Genomic DNA, 21,207 nt, shown 5'->3' with positions numbered 1-21,207 from the left:
CCGTTGCTCGGGTTTTTCGCGCGCGCACGCGCGCGCGTCATGCAATAAACATGCTAATATAATATAATATAATATATCATGTACTTTTTATTATTCAGAATTTCTTTAGACCGGTAATTGTTTAGAGAATACGCTAAGCGTATTACATTTATTGAAAGACACTCTAAAAGCTAAACTACTGAATAATTATGATTTAAAATAGTCAATATTAAATTTCCTTCTTTTACTTCAATAAGGATATATTTTTTCAATTTTTTTTCTGTATTTTTGCGACGAAAAGACACTTACAGCTTAGTTTAGATATGACCATATGGTGAAATTTACATTTCAAAAATATTCTGTCGAGCGACTGAAATCATTCAACGATATATATCTTTCTGTCTCGCGATTTTCGTAGAATTTCTGCGACGTGCCTGACAAGCCAAACCCGTATCTAAGATTTATATTATTTAACGTGGCGATTTTTGGTCGACAGTGCAGCCTGGCACTAACAATTCCGCCGCAATAAATCATAACGGAATGACGGATCGATCAAGTCGACGCCAGTTAAAATCGTTCGCTTCTAACAGCGAAGCTCGGTCGTTTTCGCTTTATCGGTCGGCATAAGCGTCCGCACACGCGCCGAAACATAACTTACTGCACATCCGTTCGACGAACCGTTCCGCTTAATGGAGGAGAAAGTCATTTTCGACTTTGGTGCATCCTGCGTTACGACACTGCTTCATCTTGCAAAACTAATCGACATGCCTTTTTGGCACGCGGAAATGTCTCTTTGCCGTCTAAACAAAATAGAATGAGCCAAAAATACGATTCATTGTACTTTCTAAAGTACAAACATTACATTAATAGATTTGAAGTGATTTTCTCATTATATCTCCATTAATTATTTTCCGAAATCTTGCTCTTTTCGCAGTGCTAAAAAATTCATTTTTAAAGCAAATTTGCAAAAATTTTATAAGGAGATATCATCTATTTTGTTCCAAACCTTATATCTAGAGCATTTATGATACACGTTATAAAAATTATATAGATTTTTTAATCTTCGAAATTATATATGTATTGATCGATATTTATATAATTTTAATGTTTTGATTGTTTATTACAGAACATTAAACATTATTATTAAATATCCATCGGAAAGATTTGTTATTGGCGGTACTTATGACAATTCTAACTTAGAAAGTAACGATCTTTCATTTGTTTGACTGTTTCCCATTTTAGAAACAAGTTCTCCGGCTTCCGTCGAAATCCGAACACGCGCTACTTTAGGCGGGATCATAGTAATTTCGCGATAATTACGGAGGAGTATCGTTAGTTTCCCCAAGACTGTCGGTTGAACTCGACGCAGGAACTTTCCTCGGGATTCATCGCGATAAACCAGCGTAAAATCTCAACTCATCCAATTCCGCAGTGGCCCATAAAACTTGCTGCTCCCGTCGACCTATTATACAGCGCGCCCCGAGAAGTATCGGCGATATTTTCGCGGGGGCTTTAGCGTCGACAGGGACGAGAAATTTTATATACGCATTGCCGGTGGCGTCCTCGCCTAAGCTCTCGCTAACGTAAGAGGCCATTCTGCTTCTCCTCGCGAAGGAGTCGCGGGGTGTCACGGGGGTGAGGCAGAGAAGGAGTGCACGCGCGCGATGGGTGGGGTAGCTGGTCTTATCTGGGGCATTGGAACACAACCACACGCCTGTAGCTTCTTACCGGCGCAAAACTGCATCCTAGAGTCCTAGAGTGCAACAAAAGTGGACACCGCCGCGACGCGCCAGCTTGCGCGAACCGATCGGAAAACTTGCCGCGATTTATAGGCACGAACTCTCGGCAAGTGCTCTTTCTGCTCGCGGATGTCATAATGCGTCATTATGCGGTCGCGCTAATCGTCCGCGAGTTTTCATATAATCGTATATTGGATGTCTGCTGAAGAAATAATCGAATAATTATCTTTTTCTCTCGTGGATTTGTAATAAACCGTAGTCTTTCTCTTTGATTGTTTGTTTAATCTTTAATTATTACTTAATAATTATAAATATTACAAGATTATATGTATATTTGAGTTGTGCGTGTGAGAGTTAACCACATCGCTTATAATGCTGAAACGCTAAGTAATGCAAGCAGCAATATCGAAGGAAAGACTCTTCTAAATCTATTTGCAAAGAGCGTCCCTGAAAAAAATTGCGAAGATTGTGCGATGCTCTGTGTATATATATGTAATCATTCGGCCATGTTACACATTTCATCTAAATCGATCGGATAAATTGCGTAATTTTGATATTGAATCCAATTATCTCTGGATGTTTTTTTACGTAATCGCTCGCGATCGAGGCTCGTATAAATGTTGTTATTATCGTTATCAGGAGCGTTGCCGTATCAAAATTGTCTCATCTGGCGATCTCGAGTATACGCCGTGTGTTTTGTCAAATCAGCTGGCTAGTTACGTCCAAGGCCGAAGGCAGGGAGATATAAATCGCTGTAGAAACCGCCGCGCCGCCGCGTTCAAGCGAGGTGGAAAATGAGATTCGTCCCGCTCTCGCGCGGCGCGCAGATAAAAATAATCCACTGACTAAGATCTAGGTTTCGGCGGCTCTATTATTACCTCGAGTCTTACCATCGGCGGCAGAAAGAAATCACGCGTGCCGTTTACGTGGAAGCGCTTCTTCTCGTGAAAATGACTCAAAGATGAATCCTATAAGGGATATAACATTCGCGCGTCTCTTGCGAATTGCATATTTCTCTTCGTTTATTTGTGAAAGTCGGCCATCCCGCCTGGCGAAAACAACTGAGAAATGCAGACCCGAAGGTCTGTTGAATTATTAGTTAACGATAGATACTAAAAATGATACTCTGACAACGACTCATGCGAACTTAATCACTGTAAGAGCAATTAAATGAAATATTTTCAATCTCTCTACTCGAAATGTATTTGCATCTCCGAATACTTTGATTTAAAACTTGCAAGTTAAATTTAAAATGTGTGGGAAGAGCCAAACGTTGCCTAATTATATTTTGTTTTCATGTACATGTCAAATATGTTTCTGACGAGTTTATGTTAATTAGTATTAATTGCATTTGCTCGAGAGAATCGTATAGATTGAAAACATGAGTTAACGAGGGAAATTATTAAAAATTTTGTATGTACAAAAAATTGATTTATTAATTGAATAATAACAGATTTACACATGAACTTGACATAAAACGATTAAATTTAAAAAAAAAAAAACCGAAAAATTTCGACACGGATGTTCGATACATAGAAACCCGATGGCGAGAGCTGACGGGCAAAATGTTTGGCGAAAATATTCAGCGCGTTTCCGAAACTCGCGAAATTCATTGCGGTCGAAATTTTTTTCCGCTGCCAGAAACGGGTTTATTCCAGGCCGTAATTGCGGCAAGGAGAAGCGATCCTCGTTTTGGTCGGCTCCTTTATTCGCGACGTTGAATTTATTCCGCAGCCCCGCGCATTTTCCACAGATACCGAGAACATGGCGTAAATTATCTCTCCTGTTTCGCGCTGCGAATTTCCATAAAGTCGCGGCTGTTTCACATATTTATTTCATGTATTTTTATTGGTAGCACGCATTGTATCTCCAATGGTAGTGTAATCCTACTAAAAGCTTCTAATATTTATTCGTCCGACTAATTACCGGCCGCAACTATACTACTATTTTACAAAGAGGACTCAATTACAACATGATTTTATATACTGATCTTTTCGAAGACTATATTCACATTTGAAATGGATAATTGTTTATCTGTGATTTTCTTACACCATTCTATATAAAACTAATTAAATTAATACTAAATAATAAATAATATCGCAGCAGTTCTACGTTGAGATAAATGTTTAATGGAAATCTTATCGCATGCAAACATAAGAATTTAACACTATATTTAAAATATATTTTTATTGAATTTAATAATTTAAATGTATCAGGTATATCGAAATACCTGACGGAAATGCCGCTGATGAGAATAAATTTTATCACGATGCCGAGGAGCTTGAACGTTCAGTAGACCTTTAGCGCCCTAAAAAAAGCGACGTGCCATTTTCCTTGCTGTCGCCGCATTTATCGTTAGCATTTAACTCTACGACTTAATAGCGTAAGAAATAATTGTCCCTTTAAAAATGTTTAAGCACCCCCGCGATTCAATAATTACTTCGACAAGATGACGAATAGATCTCAGCGGCCGCCGATTAATTCACGGAGATATGATTTCCACGATTTTCCCTCTTTCTCTTCTTGCATGAACGCGGATTTGCATTTCCCCGTAATCGTTATTTAATTCCGTGACGCAATACCTTCGATATAATGGCTTCGAAAATTTTTCCACGGCTCGTGTATTTTTACAGACCAGCTTTTTTGTCATCTCGTCGTTACTCCTAATAATTAAAGTCTTCTAATTAATTGACGACTATCACCAATGGCTTGTTGGAATTTATATATGTTTTATTCAGATTTAAATTTTACATATTAGGTACTTTATATAACTAAGAAAAAATGAGAGAGGCTGATTTACCAAATTATGCAAAACGTGGTATATCATTTTTATCTACAAAAAGAGTAGATAATTTAGTGATTAATTGACCAAGTTTAAATAAATGCAAATTATTTCTTAACAATGAAAATAGTTTTGCGGGGAAGGCCACTAATTTCGAGAAAGAATTATAATGGGTATAATTTTCGTGTCGTGGACGGTGACACGATCAATTCTACCGTTGTACAACTTTGCTCGTCGCTTGTCATCGGAGCCGTACAACCTGATAAAGACCATTATCTCGCAACATTGCTGCTTTTTATCTACATAGAAAGAGAGAGAGAGAGAGGACTCTATTTTGTTTCTTTCTTGGCGACAGACAGGCGATAATTTGAAGCGTTATTGTCTCCTTAATAGATAACAAGCGCGATAAATCAGGAAGTTACTCGAGAGACGAATACTGTTCATCCCCTTTTTCTTTTATCTTGACTTCTCACACAGCTTTCACATTTTCTACACTTAACAATGTAGAGACAAAGAACGCGAAAAACGAACAGTCATTGATTGCTAAGCATGCCATAAATTGATATAATTTAAATTCTAGAATAACAATTATAAAAATATTTTAAGTATAATGATTCAAAGAATATTTTGCATTAATGATGTTCAATTAGTGATAAATAAAAACACAAATAATCCTATTTAATAATAAATTTTATTTTCTCTTGTGCCTAATATGCATACGTATAAATATAATATTTGCAGAATAAAATTAAACGTTATTTTTTAATTACTTGTGAATTATCACAATGGGCTATTCGTGATGAGAGAAGTTTGAGAAACATTGATCCGCACAGTATTCTATATCGTTAGATTGCTGTTATTTATTTTGGACTTGTTATTTATGAACGCGTAGTGATTTCTAATTTAACGAGACAAAACGTTGTATTTTGCAGTAATTACTTAATTACAAAATGCCGTCTATACTTAAAGATAAAACTTCGATGCGAAGGTTAAGATGATACAGCGCGCAGCGGCGCGGTCCAGGCATAATCGATTACTCGAGATAATAACGGAGCGGCGCGGCGGATGGCGGTCAAGGAAAAGTAAACGGAAGTCGCCGAAGAGAAAAGACAAACAGATCTAGGATCTTTTTCTTTTCCCCTTTCTTTGTCCTGGTTTCCGCTCTCTTGAGAACAACAGAAAAGTCGCATTCCGAGTTTAGTTCGAGAGAAGAAATATTTTCAAGTAGAGGGTTCGAATTAAAATACTAAAGTAAATGAAAAATTAATATTATTCACATTATTGTAAAAATTTAACATTATTATAACATAAGTCGTAATCGATACTTTTATAAGGTAGGTACTGATGCAGATTAATGACAACGAATATTGACGGGCGTTGAACAAAAGCAAACACGATCGATCCTTTCTCTCCCTCGAATTTCTCCCTCCTTCTCTCACTTCCGCCCTTTCGGCGAAACGGACAACGGCGAAAGCCGCGGCGTAGGTCAGGGCATCAGCAGCCAGTCACTGAACGGACTCTGGCGGTTGTTGCGATTGTCAGCGCGAGAGATCGAGCCGAACGGTGGAACCGGCGCGGCGGGATTTCCTCGGCACGCCAATTTAGCGAAGTGATTGACAGACGGCGGCGGCTTGATGGCGTTTGACTTCAAACTCGTCCGGTAGTATCAGCAGCGATGAGTTACTTCGACCGAATGATTTTCCACTCGAACCGCCTTGAACTGCCGTCAGCGTTCGTTCGACTGTTGCATATCGCGATAAAATTCCCGACTATCTCTCCTCATTATTCAGCAATTATATCGCTGGAAAATATATGTGACTTAAGCGATTGTTACACACACAACGTGTGTGATGTGGATAATTAGAAAAAAATGTTGCAAGAGCATTCTTATTGTTGGTTATGCGAAAAATCGAACAATCGCGTCGAGATAGTATTAAAAGACTGAAGATAAAATCTTTATGTCGACTTGTAATAGGTCGGCTAGACGTGTGAGAAATTTGCAACTCGAAGACTCGACACACAAAAGGGACGACCAGCATTTTTGTTTCACACGATCCAAATCGGTCCGTATGCAGGTCCAGTTTTATGAATTCAAATTTAGTCAACCGTTTATCCGATGTGAAAGAAGCCGCAACTACTTTTAGTCTCATATTTTATATTTTATATTTGGATTGGAAATACATATAATATATTTTAAACAGAATAAGGATCGATAGAAATTGAACAATATTATATATCGCGTTTTAAAAATAACTATTAAAATAATAAAATAATAAAATGGAAAGAATCTAAAGAAAAGTATAGGAAAGAAGATTGCTATTTACGATTTATGGTCAAAGTAAACGAGGCGAGTATTTTAGAACAGATATAAGTTATTAATTTTTTCGAAACAAATAAATATCCCGAGATTTGTAGTTATAACACTCACAGCTCTTTTATGTCGAGTCTTAATCAAATAGATTAGATCGAATTCGGAGAATCCAGCCGACGCGTCACTTTTAGGGAATACAAGCCATTTTCAGGTACTCCTGTCGTCCGATTCTCGCCTACAATGTATAACGGCGATTGTTACATTTTCGCATTCGCTGTGTGCGGGACCGCGCGTGTATCGATCCGGTGCATTATATGCAAGACGGTTTTCACAGTCAACCGCCCGCCGAAACCGACAGACGCCGCCGTCGCCGCTTCGCGCCGGGCACTGTTTTCGCTGTAAAGCGCTTTGTTTGGAAATTAATCGTGTAAGTGAAATCAACAAATACATCTCGGATTTCAAAGCGAGTTTAACGCGATATTATGCACTCCGTATCGAGCGACAGGGCGGGGATTGCATCGCAATTGACAATTTTAAATCCGAGTCGCTCGCGTCGTGTCGTTTCCGCTTGACCCCTCGCGGAATACTAAAAGATCTCGCTGGGGGAGCTTTTTTTTTGTTTCTGCGACGACGTAAATACGTATGTATTCAATGTGCGCATATACGCATAGGCTCATACATAGTAAAATCAGCCACGTGCAATTAGAGTTCCCCTCCTCAGAGGGGAGCAAATTAATTGACGCCGTCTGATTTTTTGCGATGCCGTTGAATTATTTCTGCGTTTTGCGTTACATTACGCGCGACATGTTAATTATCGTAATTACGAATCGCGCGCGCAAAATGCGCGTGTATAATACAGGTGTCTTGTCGTTCGTGGCAATATCTCAAAACAAATTGCCGCCACGCTTATTACTCACAAACGGCGATTAATCGTCACAGCTAAAACAGTGAGCTATCTGTTTTTAATAATTATTTACATGCCGGCGTAAATAGGGTTTGTCGTGGATGCAAGTTGATGCAAATCATTATTAATGGAGCTTTTTTTTTTATATATTGATGGAGTTGAATTCAATTTCTCTTCAATAAAAATTCGATAGGAGAGTTTAATTCTAACTATAACTATACATTATTTGTTAGTGAGACTATTTTACTTCGTCTCTATCCTTTTTTTAGCGTCTCTTCAATTATTACAATTTAATTCTATCAATTTAGTTTAATTTATTATTTCGTTACGTTTCTCCCGTGATTCTTAATTAGCATTCAAGCCCGTTATTTTTCTATCTTTTCGCAATAACTTTCGGCCACAAAATCCAAGTGTCTCGTTGAACACCGTAAGGGTTCTCCTTCATCCCGACTTGGCGCGGACGACGACAGCTACTGTTTCCATCTCCCGCTCTCTCACTCCGCCGTTTCACCGACTTATATACATTACACCGCATCGAGCACGAGCCACTACCACCAGCGGCCCGCGAGACTGTCACGATAGTCCACTATACCATTATATCGGACGGCATTGCGCCTGGCGGTTTCCGCGTGGCGCGGCGCGGCGTGGCGCGGCGTGCTCGGACGAGGTGGAGGAATAGCGGCGTAGGAATAGAGGCAGTGGAGGTGGCGGAGGAGCAGGAGGAGGTGGAGGAGGAGGAGGAGGAGGACGTGGAGTAGGTTGCGCGCGCGGCCATTTTGATAATCTCCCACTCCTCCGTCTCGCTCCCTCCTCTCTGTGTATGTATCTCTCCGATATAACTCTCGCTCTTTCCCTCTCGCGGTTTCTCTCGTTTCAATCTCTTTCCGACTGCTCGTTCTCTCTCTTTCTTTCTCTCTCTCTCTCTCTCTCTCTCTCTCTCTCTCTCTCTCTCTCTCTCTCTCTCTCTCTCTCTCTCTCTCTCTCTCTCTCTCTCTCTCTCTCTCTCTCTCTCTCTCTCTCTCTCTCCCCCTCCCTCCCTCTCCCCCGCGTGCACGCACACGAAAATCACCGGACGCGTACCTACTCGTGCGCGCACACGCGCTCGCTCGCTCGCGCGACTTTTTCTCCTCTCCTCGTGCTCTCGGTCTCGCGGCGTGTGCACCAAGCTCTCGTGATTTCCTCTCTCTACATTTGTCTCCCTCTCTCTTTCTTTCTCCCGCGTTCACTGTTGAAAGAGCGAGGAGTAGCAGTCGGCCGTCCCCGTGACGGTGGTCGCTAGTGTCGCGGATTTTCCCCTCCGTCCTCCTTCCCACCCCGTTTCCTTTCCTCTTTCCCACTCTTCGCTCTTCCTCGTTTGGTCTCCATCCCTCTCTCCGCGCGCGCTCTCTCGGATCGCCCGACACGCGCTCGCTCCTCTCGCGTACCGATACACAACGGGGCACCCACATACGTACGTGTGTACGTGTATATCTCGCTCGGCGTGCGCGTCTATCTCGCTCCCGTCCCGCGCCCTCCGCCCCGTCTCGACCGGAAGGTGCCAGTTTCTCGTCGACCATCGTCTGGTGCGGAACGCTCCACGTTCGCGCTACGTTCGTTTGCGATTCTCGTAATCTCGTCTCGATAACCCGTCGTCGATTTTCAATTCGCGCGAGTGTGCGTCTTTGTCCCTACGTGCGCGCGTGTGTGTGTGTCGCCTAGAGATAATCGCGTAGAAAGGAGAGAGAGAGAGAGAAAGAGAGAGCGAGAGAGAGAGAGATAATCGCGTTGTCTCGCGCGAGACACGCAGTGTGTCGGTGCGGATATCAGGTCCCCCCCCTCTCTTCCGAAGTGTTTTCCGCTTATCCACTTTCAGCCGTTGGGTTTCCCGTTTCTATCTAGCATTATCGGGATATGTCATCGCCGCGAGTGCGCGACGTAGTGTCCGCGGAATAGTTGTCTCGTCGCCGCGAGTGTTTCCTCCCGAAGGAGGTTTGCCCCCCTTCACCCCGATTTTTCCCGGTGACGAGCAGGAGCGCGCGCTTCTTGGATTAGCCGCTCCCCTCGTGCCGCATACGTCACGGCGCGCGAACGTCTCGGCGAAAGAATGAGAGTGCCTTCGCCATTGTTGACGAGTGCCTCGTGTGATTACCCCGGTAATCGTAGTGATAGCCCGACGTCGAGATCGCCTTCGGCCTGCGCGACGACGACAGCAGGCGTCATCGTTCCTCGCTCCTCCTGAACACGCACGGTGAGCCGAGTCCCTCCTCTCTTTTGCGAGCGAGCTGGCCAGCTAGCTCGCAGCGGTTATTTCGTTGCGAAACGACGCGTAATCAGCCAACGCTGCGCGTAACTCTATCGCGGTGCATCGCACGGCTGCATCGCGCCGCGCCGTGCCGCGCCGCGCCGCGAAACATCACGCCAACTTAATCCTTGTTACTCGGAAGAGCTGGTTCAGAGCTGGCGATCTACAATTTCTTAATAAGTTATCAGGTTGATTAGGTCGCAAAACTGAAAAACGTCGAGTTTTCATTCAAAAACTTTGATTTATGCAGCACGCGTGTTAATGACAATTACGTCACCCTGTCGAATTATTTAAGATGAGAAATTATGGAAGCTATCTGTTTTCAGCCAGCGGTTTTCAGTTTTGGGAAACGTCACGTTTATTTACACGACAGGTGGTCTTGTAATAATTTGTTTAACGTCGAATGACGCGTAAATAAATTATTACAAATTCGAGATTGAAAACCTCTCGGTGCTTCTCTCGAATTGCGTCTCTCACGAACGTGGTCGGATTAGGAACCGATATCCGTGTAACGGTCGATTTCTCAGTAATCGCAAAATGATGCAAGAGCACTGAAGAACTCTGCGCGTCATCTCGATGCGAATGTATCAAAAGGTAATCGTTCGCCTATTTAAAAACATTGCTTCAATTAAGCGAGGGTTATTCCGACGTTATCACACGGAAATATTATGTTGCGTTACCTACGTTTACTTTAGAATACAGATAAAAATGAGTCCGCCTACTGTAATCTACAGATATCGAGTATCATCTCACGGTAGTGAACGGTTGCATCGAAAGCGTCGTCCAATAATGTTGAACGTTGTCTCGAGATAATCGATCCGGCTCGAAAAGTCAGGGTCGTCCGATTTGCGCTTTCAATTCCAGCGTTAGATGAAACGCCGATCAATCGGTCGATAGCCGACACGTGCAACGAGATGTACCTTGCACCTTAGCTGGCGACTTCTTATTTTTCTCACGGCAGGAAAACCGATGATTAACACGCGTGAAAAGTCGCGACAATGACGACGGACGACAACGACGACGTTGCTCGTGATTATTATCGCGGTCTCGCTCTCTCTCCTCGCCGTATCTCGTTTCAGTATATTGCGCAAGTGTTTTCGCGATTATCCGCTACTTCACATTTTTCAGAACGACGTCTTCAGCAGATTGCGTTATATTATAGAGCGTACGCTCGATTTAGAATCTGTAATCGGTAATTCTAAAAGAGACAGCACTACGTTCTATAGTTCGTTCCACTTTAAAACTTTTCAAACATTTTTTTCCGGAATTTCCCAAGCTTGTTATTTTTGGCACATGGTAGTTGTATTTGATACACGAATGTCAGGACCGCTCAAAAATCCTGCCGTGTAAACGCACCGCCATTGTTTGATTCGACGCTTCATTTACGCGACAAAAGCAGAAGTTCCCAAAATAGCGCGCCGGAAACAATGCGCCCGCGGCAGCCGTATGTGTGATTCATCTTGCGGCGTTAACATTGTCAAAGCTCCGCTTTTATGAATCATGTTTGTCCAATGTGCGCTCGCCGTTCCGACGGGAAATCCGCCGTACGCGAAGAAAGCAATTTTCTTGCCGGCGGCGCGGGCGTCCGTGTCGTCACCGGACGATAACACTTTGTCGTCGGGGCGACGTTGCAGCTCCGGCGCGGCGAGTATTCTCGCTCGTATTTTAATGCCGGTTGTTTACTGATGGAGGATAAATCTCCGGTCGAACGTCGTGCTTCGGTTGCCTCGGTGTTTATCTAATCTTAAAAGCAGAAGTCTCATACTAGTCCCTATAGTTGAGAATCGTGAAGTATGTAGCTGAGAATTCGTATAAGACACTCGTGCTTTGTTTCTGTGAAATAGAAAGTTGGTTGAAAAATATATTAAGAAAATGTACCGTGAACTCTCGTCGAGTTTGTTTAAAAGACCACCCTGTAGGTACTATAGTTCTGAAGTGACGAGAAAAGCAACGGTTTTTTCTTTCACAATGCTGTATACGGAGAAACGGAAAATATCGGAAAGTAATTGCTTGGGGATAATTCAATAGCGTCACGTGTTAAATTTCGACAGGTATCGTGGGAGGTCATCCGTTTAGCTAGCCTGTGGTTGTCCTCTGCTATTCAGCTCGGTCTTTGAAAAATGAACACTTGTACGTTAAGTAGTTTTATACACATACATGAAAAAGGAATAAGCAATAACAAGAAATATATAATACTAGGAATAATTTTTAATTAATTAATTTTATTTATTTATATGACTTAATTGACGGTTTAATTTTAGCTTTATTACTGTTATTTATTTACATAAAAATTTCCGTGTGATTCTTATATTCTTATATAAAATGATAATATTAAAGTTTTACCGTGCTTTTGTTAATGTTTAAGCATATCTATTAGCTACAAATGATGGGTTAAAAAACCGCGTGGATGAAATGTTGCGTAGCTTTGAGGAAAACGCCGAGGATATTAGGGGCCGCTTTGTGCTACCGCGTTGCAAGAAGCAGGAAAAACGTCACAGGTCGTTCCGAGCGACGTTTTACGGCCGATCCATCTCTGTCCATAAAATAAATCTCGTTATTTTACGAACCGGCCGCGTGTCCCGGATTTTCTCTCCCGAGACTTTATCGTTGTCCAAGGACGATGAATCTTCTCCGCTTCGGCCGCATTTTTCTCGGAGCGTAGCAGGTAGGGTAGGTACGTTCTTTGGTAACATCATACAGAAGCACGAGGTCAAAGGCCCAATTGTGACGAAAAACGAGAGAAAAACATGAAGAATAGGATATATAAAGACGTTTCTTAACTTCATCGACCAAGTTTTTTATTGGTCTCTTCGTGTCAATTTTTTCTTTGACAAAATTTTGGACGCTGCGCTTTCCTTATACTTTTTAAATTACCAAATAACTATTCTTGGTAACTAAGCGTCAAACTAAAATTCAATTATTTATCGCAAAATAAAGACTACAACGAAATGGTATATCGGTGCATTTTATTGTAGGTTGTATTCTCATATTTATTTCACGTTGACGTACAATTTTTATGTCTTTTCGCGTTTCTACATATGACATTGGCGAAGAAAGAAAATGATTCAGTTAGCGGAATTTTACGATCTTGAAACTGGATCTTGAAACTTCATCTCAATTCGTCATCCTGTTTCGCATCTTCTTGCTTCTTCTACGGAGTACGGTGTCTCGCTCGGATTCTTTCGTTGCGCCATCCGGTACACGTGTGCTATCGTATACACGACTCGATCTCATTAGTTGTCTTCTATTTTTCATTAATAATAATGCGTTGTGTCGACAGAACTGCTCGACGCAGATGTTTATTTTTTTTTTCCGAAGCGCGGTTACGCTTTTAGATGTGTCGATAGTCGCTGATTAATTATGCCCGACTGAACGGAGTGTTGACGTCACTACCGACGTTATTTTTCTCGGAACGCAAGACATCGTAAGTATTTGTCGTCTCCTGTTACCGATAACTGTTTTGAGAAAGTGCATGAATAATTCGAGGAAAAAAGCGGCCTATATGAGAGAAAAAAAATTATATGTATAATTATAAAATTTCTTCTAGTATATTCACTTTTAGTTTAAAAAATTATCTTATATATCTGAAAATTTTATTTACATACATACACATACGCATTGTGTTTAGCGTACAATTTTTTAATTTTTCTCAAGTGTCCAAGAATTAAAAATTAATAACATGAGCTTGATAGGTATTTTTTTTGTTCAATCAAAAGAAACTGTGGCGATAATCGAAACACATTCTTCACTGACTTCTTTCTTTCTTGCTCGCCATCGTGTGTCGTCGCGCTAACTTCGGTGTTACATAAGCGAGAAGACGAGGAGGAGGAGTAGGACTACGAGAGGAGGGGGAAAGATCTGATGCTAACGCTGAGGAGTCATGGTTGCCTTTTAAAAATGGCCGCGTGCATCAACCTCTGTCAAAAACATCAGGTCGCTGAGCATCGCTATTACTGTCTTATACACATTTTATGCATTTCACAGGAAATCGAAGTCTACACCGAGAGATACATAATATAACATTTATTTTTCAATTACTATAATATGTTTAAAAAAAATAGAAGCGGTTTTGTATTAATAGTTTTAAAAAACTCAGGATAATTAAAAATAGAATGAGATAATAGAAAAATTTCATAGTTTGCATAAAATATTGAAGAGATACAAGAATTTTATATTTTTTGAATTATATTAAAAATGTGTCTATAAAGAAACTCTCTCTCTCTCTCTCTCTCTCTCTCTCTCTCTTTCTCTCATAATTTTTCTTTGAATTGAACTAAATAATAACATAACTTGTCATATTTTTCGTCATGACAAAATTATTTGAAACGCTTTTCGAGATTGTAGCGATTTCCGTCACAGGACATTTGAAATGCGCCAATGATTTACGAGCGTGGGTCTCCGGTCTTCGGGAGGGAAATGCAGGGAAATAAGCGAAAACACTTTAGTATACTCGATAGGAAAGGAGATGCAACGAGGGCGATAAATTTTATCGGCGTTACGGACGCGTGCGCTATCTCGTCTCGCAGAAAATTCAGGATCCACGTGAAGAAAGTCTTTTATGATGATCATTAAAAGAGTTCGGTATGAACGGGAAAAATCCTGCCGTCGTAAAAGTATCGAAGAATGTAGTAGTTATGTTGCCGGACGGTGAGACGACGACGGTTCTCGAGGAGCCAGGAAGAATTGTCGTCGTAGCGCGGCCTCTTCGCGCGCACAAAGCTGTTGCCGTAGGGCGTTCGACTTCATAATAAAATTACGACTTCGTGATACGGCCAACATGAATGAACCCGAGTTTGTTTCTGTGCGGCTTACGAAACACCCTCTGCTCGCCGCGCTGCGTCAGGTGGATTTGATTTGATTTGAAAACGGCATTTGAGAGGCGAATCGTGATATATGCCGACGGCATAAGAGCCCTGATAATGTTCGATAATGTGCACCCGCCCGTCGCGATAATGAACGCGAATGAATTGAGTGCGCGCCTGATGAGTTTGAGTTTCTGATATATGGAGTTGATGAACGATTTATTATTATTATTAGCGCCGTTTATTTAGTACTCCGGGGTTAATTCTCTCCATCAGACTATGTTCGAGTATAAGCTCGAGTAGAAATTGGTTTTTAGATCTTTGATGATGCGATGTAAATTCGACTCGATTTTTCGGTTACTTTTTAGAGAGAGAGAGAGAGAGCGATTAAAATTGTATAATTCTGTCAAAGTAATCGAATTGTGGTCCATTTTAAAATAACGTCCTATTCGAATATAGTGCCATTAATTCACGCAATCATGAAATTATAATTTATTTATTATATTCATTTGCTTAAAGCAATGCTGTATTTAGTATGCTGTATTTAAATTCTACTACTTTTCCAAAAATTCTCGATAACATTAATATGAAAAAACTCTCGATGTTACAACAATTCGTTACCTGCTTCCGATTTAAAATGATTTTTTAAAATTTGTTTTCTCTGTCGACGAATGTCTTCTGCTTTCTGCGAGCGATAAGCACATTTACACATATACATAAGCTCAGCTCGCCACCAACCGTGTTGCCGTTGCCTACATTACGTAATCGATTATGCCCACAATGAGTAAGCCGTAACTGGACGTACGGATTTCAATTGTGCCGAGGTAATACGAAGCTAAACGCGCGTTGGGAGCTCTCTTTGGCATTGTGGTTAGGTGCGTTCAATGCCAACGCGATGGAAAAGAAAATCGAAATCCCGACCTAGTTGAAAGAACCACTGCTTGGCCCATGAACTCGGTGGCCGAAATTTCAACATCGTTATGTGACTATTTTTGAGGACAAAATCCTAGCCACAACAGTCTCGATTTTCATGCGTATTTTGCATCGCAATTTATGCATATTACATTTATTGATATTATTTCTGTTATTGTATAATTTATTAATAAATTGATCATTTACGCATCATTTAATGATAAATGCTACAATTAAATATGCAATATAATTGAAATGACTTTATAAATAGTGAAAAGTTATTTATTATTATTAATTCGATTGTTATCAGAAAGATAATGTCATCAGAGAGAGAAAGAAAGAATTCTTTTTATTATTTTTGTGAAATAGTTTAATATTATTGATTAGGAATCTAAAATAGATTCTATGGACGCACGACGATCGATTATCGATTATCGATTATCGATTATTTTTTATTGAACTTTAATATCTTGTTAATAATTGCATTGTTCATTAAAAAAGAGATTGCTCTAGAATGATACGACGATTTATTATCGATAAAATTGCAATTACATTACACCGCATAAAGTATATAGATAGGTAATGCATTTGAAAGCGTAAAAACGCATTTGTGAGCTGCGCAAACGTTTTGGATTACTTCCGCGAATGCAAGACGGTCGGGTCGATCTCCAGGTTAAACGAGTGCAATTGACTTCTCGCGAAAATCCGTATATTCAAACGAAGCTATACTGTGGCAGCGAGACGTATTCCCAGGAGAGGCGGCGTTCGCGGAACAGTCTCCCGCGGCCGCGTTTAATTTCGCGCGAAACGCCAAAGTGTCGACGAGCGGTTTGCGCGAGTGGCTTTAAATCGCTTTAATAAGGAGCATTCAAGGAGATTAGCGACGAACGGCGGACGGCAAACGGCTACGAAACGAAACTCTCGGCTTTCGAAGGTCGTCGCGCCATCGGCGTCTTACTGCCGCCGTGCGAAACGATGTCAGTGTGTCAGTGTCAATGGAGGCGAGTCATCGGGTCCGCGTCGTGTGTCGATTGTGATTCGACGGGAAGATTATTTCGCTAATCCGCCGTAATATCGGCTCCTATCCGTAACGGTGTCAGCAAGCGAGATAGAACGAGAGAGGGAGGGAGAGGAAGAGGGAGGAGAACGTGGGCAATGCATCTCTCGCCCGTAATATCTACATCATTAGGAGATTGAATCCATTTCCGATGCCTCTGTCACATGCCTACGTCGACTCATGCCACTGTCGCTACTACGAGCGCAGTTGATTTGGGTTATTTCGGGTTTCTGCCACGACCTCGATACTCTAAAGATACATTAACACGTGCGAAATCACGTGGAGTATTTGTAACTCGGTAGATAGAGCTTAAAAATAAGATTTTATTTGTGATATATTGCTTTTTAAAGCATGCGCGACGAATTTGATCGAATAGCTATTAATATCTCGATTTGTAGTAAATATTTATTTGCTTCTTCCGAGAAATACAATACTTTAGTTTAAATATCACGAGACGCAAACATCTTACGTCGATATTTCTCCGCGATTTGTAATACGAAGCTATAAAGTTGAACAAACAGAATTTCGAAAGCGGGAGTCTCGAAATAACAGATTCGCTAATATTAAGTCAGCTATTTTCTAAGCGTTTTTGATTATTCCACAAAATTTCCTGTCCTTTCTATCACGTATACGCACATACATTAAGGTTTATATCGCGACGTGAAGGAAATAGCGAATTCAAATGCGTCATCAGCGGATGATAAACACGTCGCTGAGACGCAGAGTGCGGTAACAGCGATTATTCCGCGTCTCCTCCGTAAAACGACAATCGCGCTGTTCGAAATGCATCTTTCCGCTCTTGCGATTATATTCTTAGCTGCGCACACACAAACTGTGCGACACCGCTTATTATCATAACATATTAATAGCGTACGTTAACGCGCGTGGAAGGGCGGAAGGAGAACCGGGACGTTATCGGGAAGGAAGGAGAGACGCGCGAAGCGCTCGAGGAGAGGCCGCCGAATCGTCAGGAATTCGCAATCCGCCGTTTAGCCTTCGCGCCGGGCTCAAAATAAACGCGACAACTCACTTCGCGCTCGCCTCTCCCGCCTGCCTTCTTTCCTTCTTTCAGACTTCGCTGTATATCGTCGTCGTCGTCGTCATCGTCGCCGTCGTTTCTCGATGGTTTGTCCTATATGTTTATGCAACATGTCAGTGCAGCGTCGATGCGTCGCTGATCTTTTGCGATGAGCTTCTTTCATGGAATTTTATATATAGATATATAAAAACGTAGCTAAAAGTCCATGAAAGATATGTATACGCACACGTTTATATCTTTATGGAACTGTATATGAGGTTTCACGGGCTCTCTCGCAATCGATAAAATGGCCATGTGTCAGTCGATAAAATGCTTTCACATTTGTAACACGTAAAATGCCGTACATTATATTCCAGTGAGTCAAAATGAGGAAATTTTATTTTGGTAGAATTTTAATGCTCGATCACCGGTATATTTACAATCGAGTTACAGCAGAAAACGTAACACACACAATTTTCGTTGATGACTATCGATTCCGGAAGCTTTAACGAGGAACGGATAGATGAAATTTGTAAGAGGTATTTAGCATTCCTCCCATTGTAATGTGCTATTTTAACTAGGAGCGACATGGGTTTCTTGACGAGTAACACAGTCGAGATCTAAAATGGACGTCGTTCAGAGTCCTAGTTCGTGTTAACCGGAACGCTCTTCTCCCTCTCTTTAGCGCTCGCTGAGTAGTTAACGAAGCCCGCCGCGTACAGTCGCGTGCGTGTGCGTGATATCGTGTGTACGTGGTACAAGCGTGCCGTGCGGTCTCTCACGCGTGCTCGCTCGCATAGATGAGCGGCTCTTTAAAGTGCGTACAGAAGGCTGACACCGCGCGCGCGAGAGAGAGAGACGAACGGTTCTTGATCGTTTTGTTAGAATTTTACCCTTGTCTTTGTACGCGTCGCGAGCAAGAAGTCGTGCGGCGAATTGCAACACGTGCAAATTTCGATTCGACACATGCAAATTTCGCGGATGCAGGAAGATGTCTTGACGGTAGCTAATATCTTCCTGCGAAGAAACGGCGATCGACAATTTCGAACGGAGTTATATATGCTTCGCGAAAATTTTGAGATTAATGAAGGTAATTTTTATTAAGGCAACTGATTGTAGGATGCAATTTAAATAGTTTATAGTTACTGCGTAAAATTGTATCTTTGTCTCTCGCGTTAAATGTTAATGTTGCCTGTAATATGTGTGATTCATACTCATGGATAGATACATGTATTTGATTTTGTAATATTACTGAAAATTTTGAAATTATTACAGAAAATATTGACTTGAGCGTATTATTTTCCAATTTAACTCGGACTTTTTAATTGTCGCTAATTGCGTATATAATCGACATATTTAATTTTCTAATTGTCGTTAACATTTGTAATATTAATTATAGTAAATTTGGAACCGCGAGGTACATTATTCGGTGTATAACGCAGTATATTTATCTTCCATAAATTCGCTTTATCCGCCGTAATATCGTTTTTTTTATATCTATATTGTAGCGCCATACGAAGGAGACATCGAATTGCTATAACGGGCGAATAAAATCGTCTACTTCCTTTCACATCGTCTCCTCCCAGTCCGATCGCTATAGGGAAAATGATCGCGCATTAAATCGCCGTGTTATTCGACATTCGAACGTCACGCTGACGTCGGCGCGTGCGACCAAGCCGAGCTCCTTCGTGGAAGCGTCACACATTTCATCACATGGCATGTCGTAACCGGCTGTCCTTATCGCCAGCTCCATTTTCACTACACACACTACACTACATACTACACGAAAACAAGATTATTTCCATCTAGTTATTGATTCTACAATGCGTTAACGTTACCGCACTTCAAACATTATTTCTCGACAGCCTTCTTCGTCTTATTATTGCTCTTAAATTTCCAGTTAATGCTTAAACATAAATATCGCTGAGATCGGAGACTAGTAATCCATTGTATAATTTTTGGCAATTTAAGGTATATTAATGAGAATTCTTCCCCTTAATTTCGTTTATCCCCGCATTTTTTGGTCATTTGTGTTTGTAGTCGAATTATTTCGTCTGTTCTAAATCGTATCGCGACAAAGTCACGATGGGGTTGCAAGGGTGCGCCAGTACATGGAGCTCGTTCGACGTTTACAAAGTAGCGAACCAAGCGGAAAGAGCCGTGCAACGCGCTTGATGTCCCTCGTAAAACATGGCCACGGTGTTTTATTGGCCGACCGAGAAGACGATCCCTTCGTAGTGGGTGGAGTCGATAACGCAATAATCCTTTATCGCGCAATTGAAAAGGACGGGGTAGGGTTGCGGGGGAGGGGGAAGAGAGCGGAAGGATATTCTTCGGTCATCGAACGACCCGGGGACGATGACGTTTTTACGGACTGACGACATAAATCGACTTGCCCGCGAGTTGGATAAGGAGTACGAGAAAACGGTTTTATCCGCTCGAAGCACCACTAGTGATTCTTTTGACGATATAAGTTTCCTTTGCATCCTTTTGCCTTCGGAGGATTCCGCGGAAAAGGGTCAAGGGACGGAAGAATAAAAGGCCATCGTGTATAAAATACACCGAGACAACAATTTTCGTGGCTGTAAGATACACATTTGAATCGCGTTATGTTATATAAATTTGGATAAGTATCTAGGGGACTTGAAAACCAGTTAAACTGGAACCAGTTTGTTATCTATGAATAATTAATATAAAATTACTAGTAGAAGCAGACAAGTTATAAACAGACATTATATATATAGGATTATACAAATAGAAGAAAATAAATTAAAATTTTTGCATTGTAAACGCTTTTCTCGTTCGTTAAAAATATCTTTTTATGTCTCTATTTTTCGACGTTGCATCAATATAATTCATAGGAACGGAATTTGCATTCTGAAACGCAGATAAGATAGACGATTTCGTCACAAGAGTCGCGTGGAAGCTTATTGACAATGTTGTGGATTATATAACGCGAGAACGGTCGATAAATCGCGTTGAACGGAAGCAAATCGCGGCATCTGCCGATGAAAACGGCGATAGCTGAGGCCGGTCTATTACGTGTAATCCGGGATTTAAAGTCAAGACGATGGATCGAGACGGATTAGAAACTCGGAGTAATAGACGTCGAACGGATCGGCGAGGAAGAGGCGTGCGGTTAAAGGCAGATCAAGTCGGCTTTTCGTTTCGTGTTTCGTTTATTCAATCACCGTTTATTCCGCCTTCTATATAATACATTAATTTCACTTTCGGCCGCCTTTTCATGGCCAGAGATAACGCGCGTTTCCTTTTCTGGTTTTTTTTATTCTACACTTTTTATGCTAAACTTTTATAGAGATAACGCAGTTGTTAACGTGAACATATTTGAACTCTTCTTTTATTCATTTTTTATCTTTATACACGTGATATACCTATAGATATCGAAATACTTATGTTGTATC

General features: G+C 41.2%; 1 protein-coding gene across 7 annotated transcripts in view; it reads left to right on the top strand.

Annotated features, from left to right (window-relative positions):
* Nucleotides 1-21,207, top strand: part of Lilli (AF4/FMR2 family member lilliputian) — a 205,543-nt gene that overhangs the window by 70,081 nt on the left and 114,255 nt on the right. Inside the window, exon 1 of one of the 7 annotated variants that reach the window (XM_071703831.1) lies at nt 8,932-9,942. The exons of the other annotated variants lie outside the window; for them this stretch is intronic. The gene's annotated coding sequence lies outside the window, so the exon portion shown is untranslated. Of the gene's footprint in view, nt 1-8,931; nt 9,943-21,207 lie in introns of those variants that run through there. 7 annotated transcript variants of the gene reach the window in all.

The sequence above is a fragment of the Temnothorax nylanderi genome, unplaced genomic scaffold (assembly GCF_030848795.1).
Source record: "Temnothorax nylanderi isolate EJ_2023f unplaced genomic scaffold, tnyl_v1.0 TNYL_tig0003_pilon, whole genome shotgun sequence".
Taxonomy (NCBI): domain Eukaryota; kingdom Metazoa; phylum Arthropoda; class Insecta; order Hymenoptera; family Formicidae; genus Temnothorax; species Temnothorax nylanderi.
Note: the sequence above shows the minus strand (reverse complement) of the source record. Positions and strands in the feature narration are given on the sequence as shown.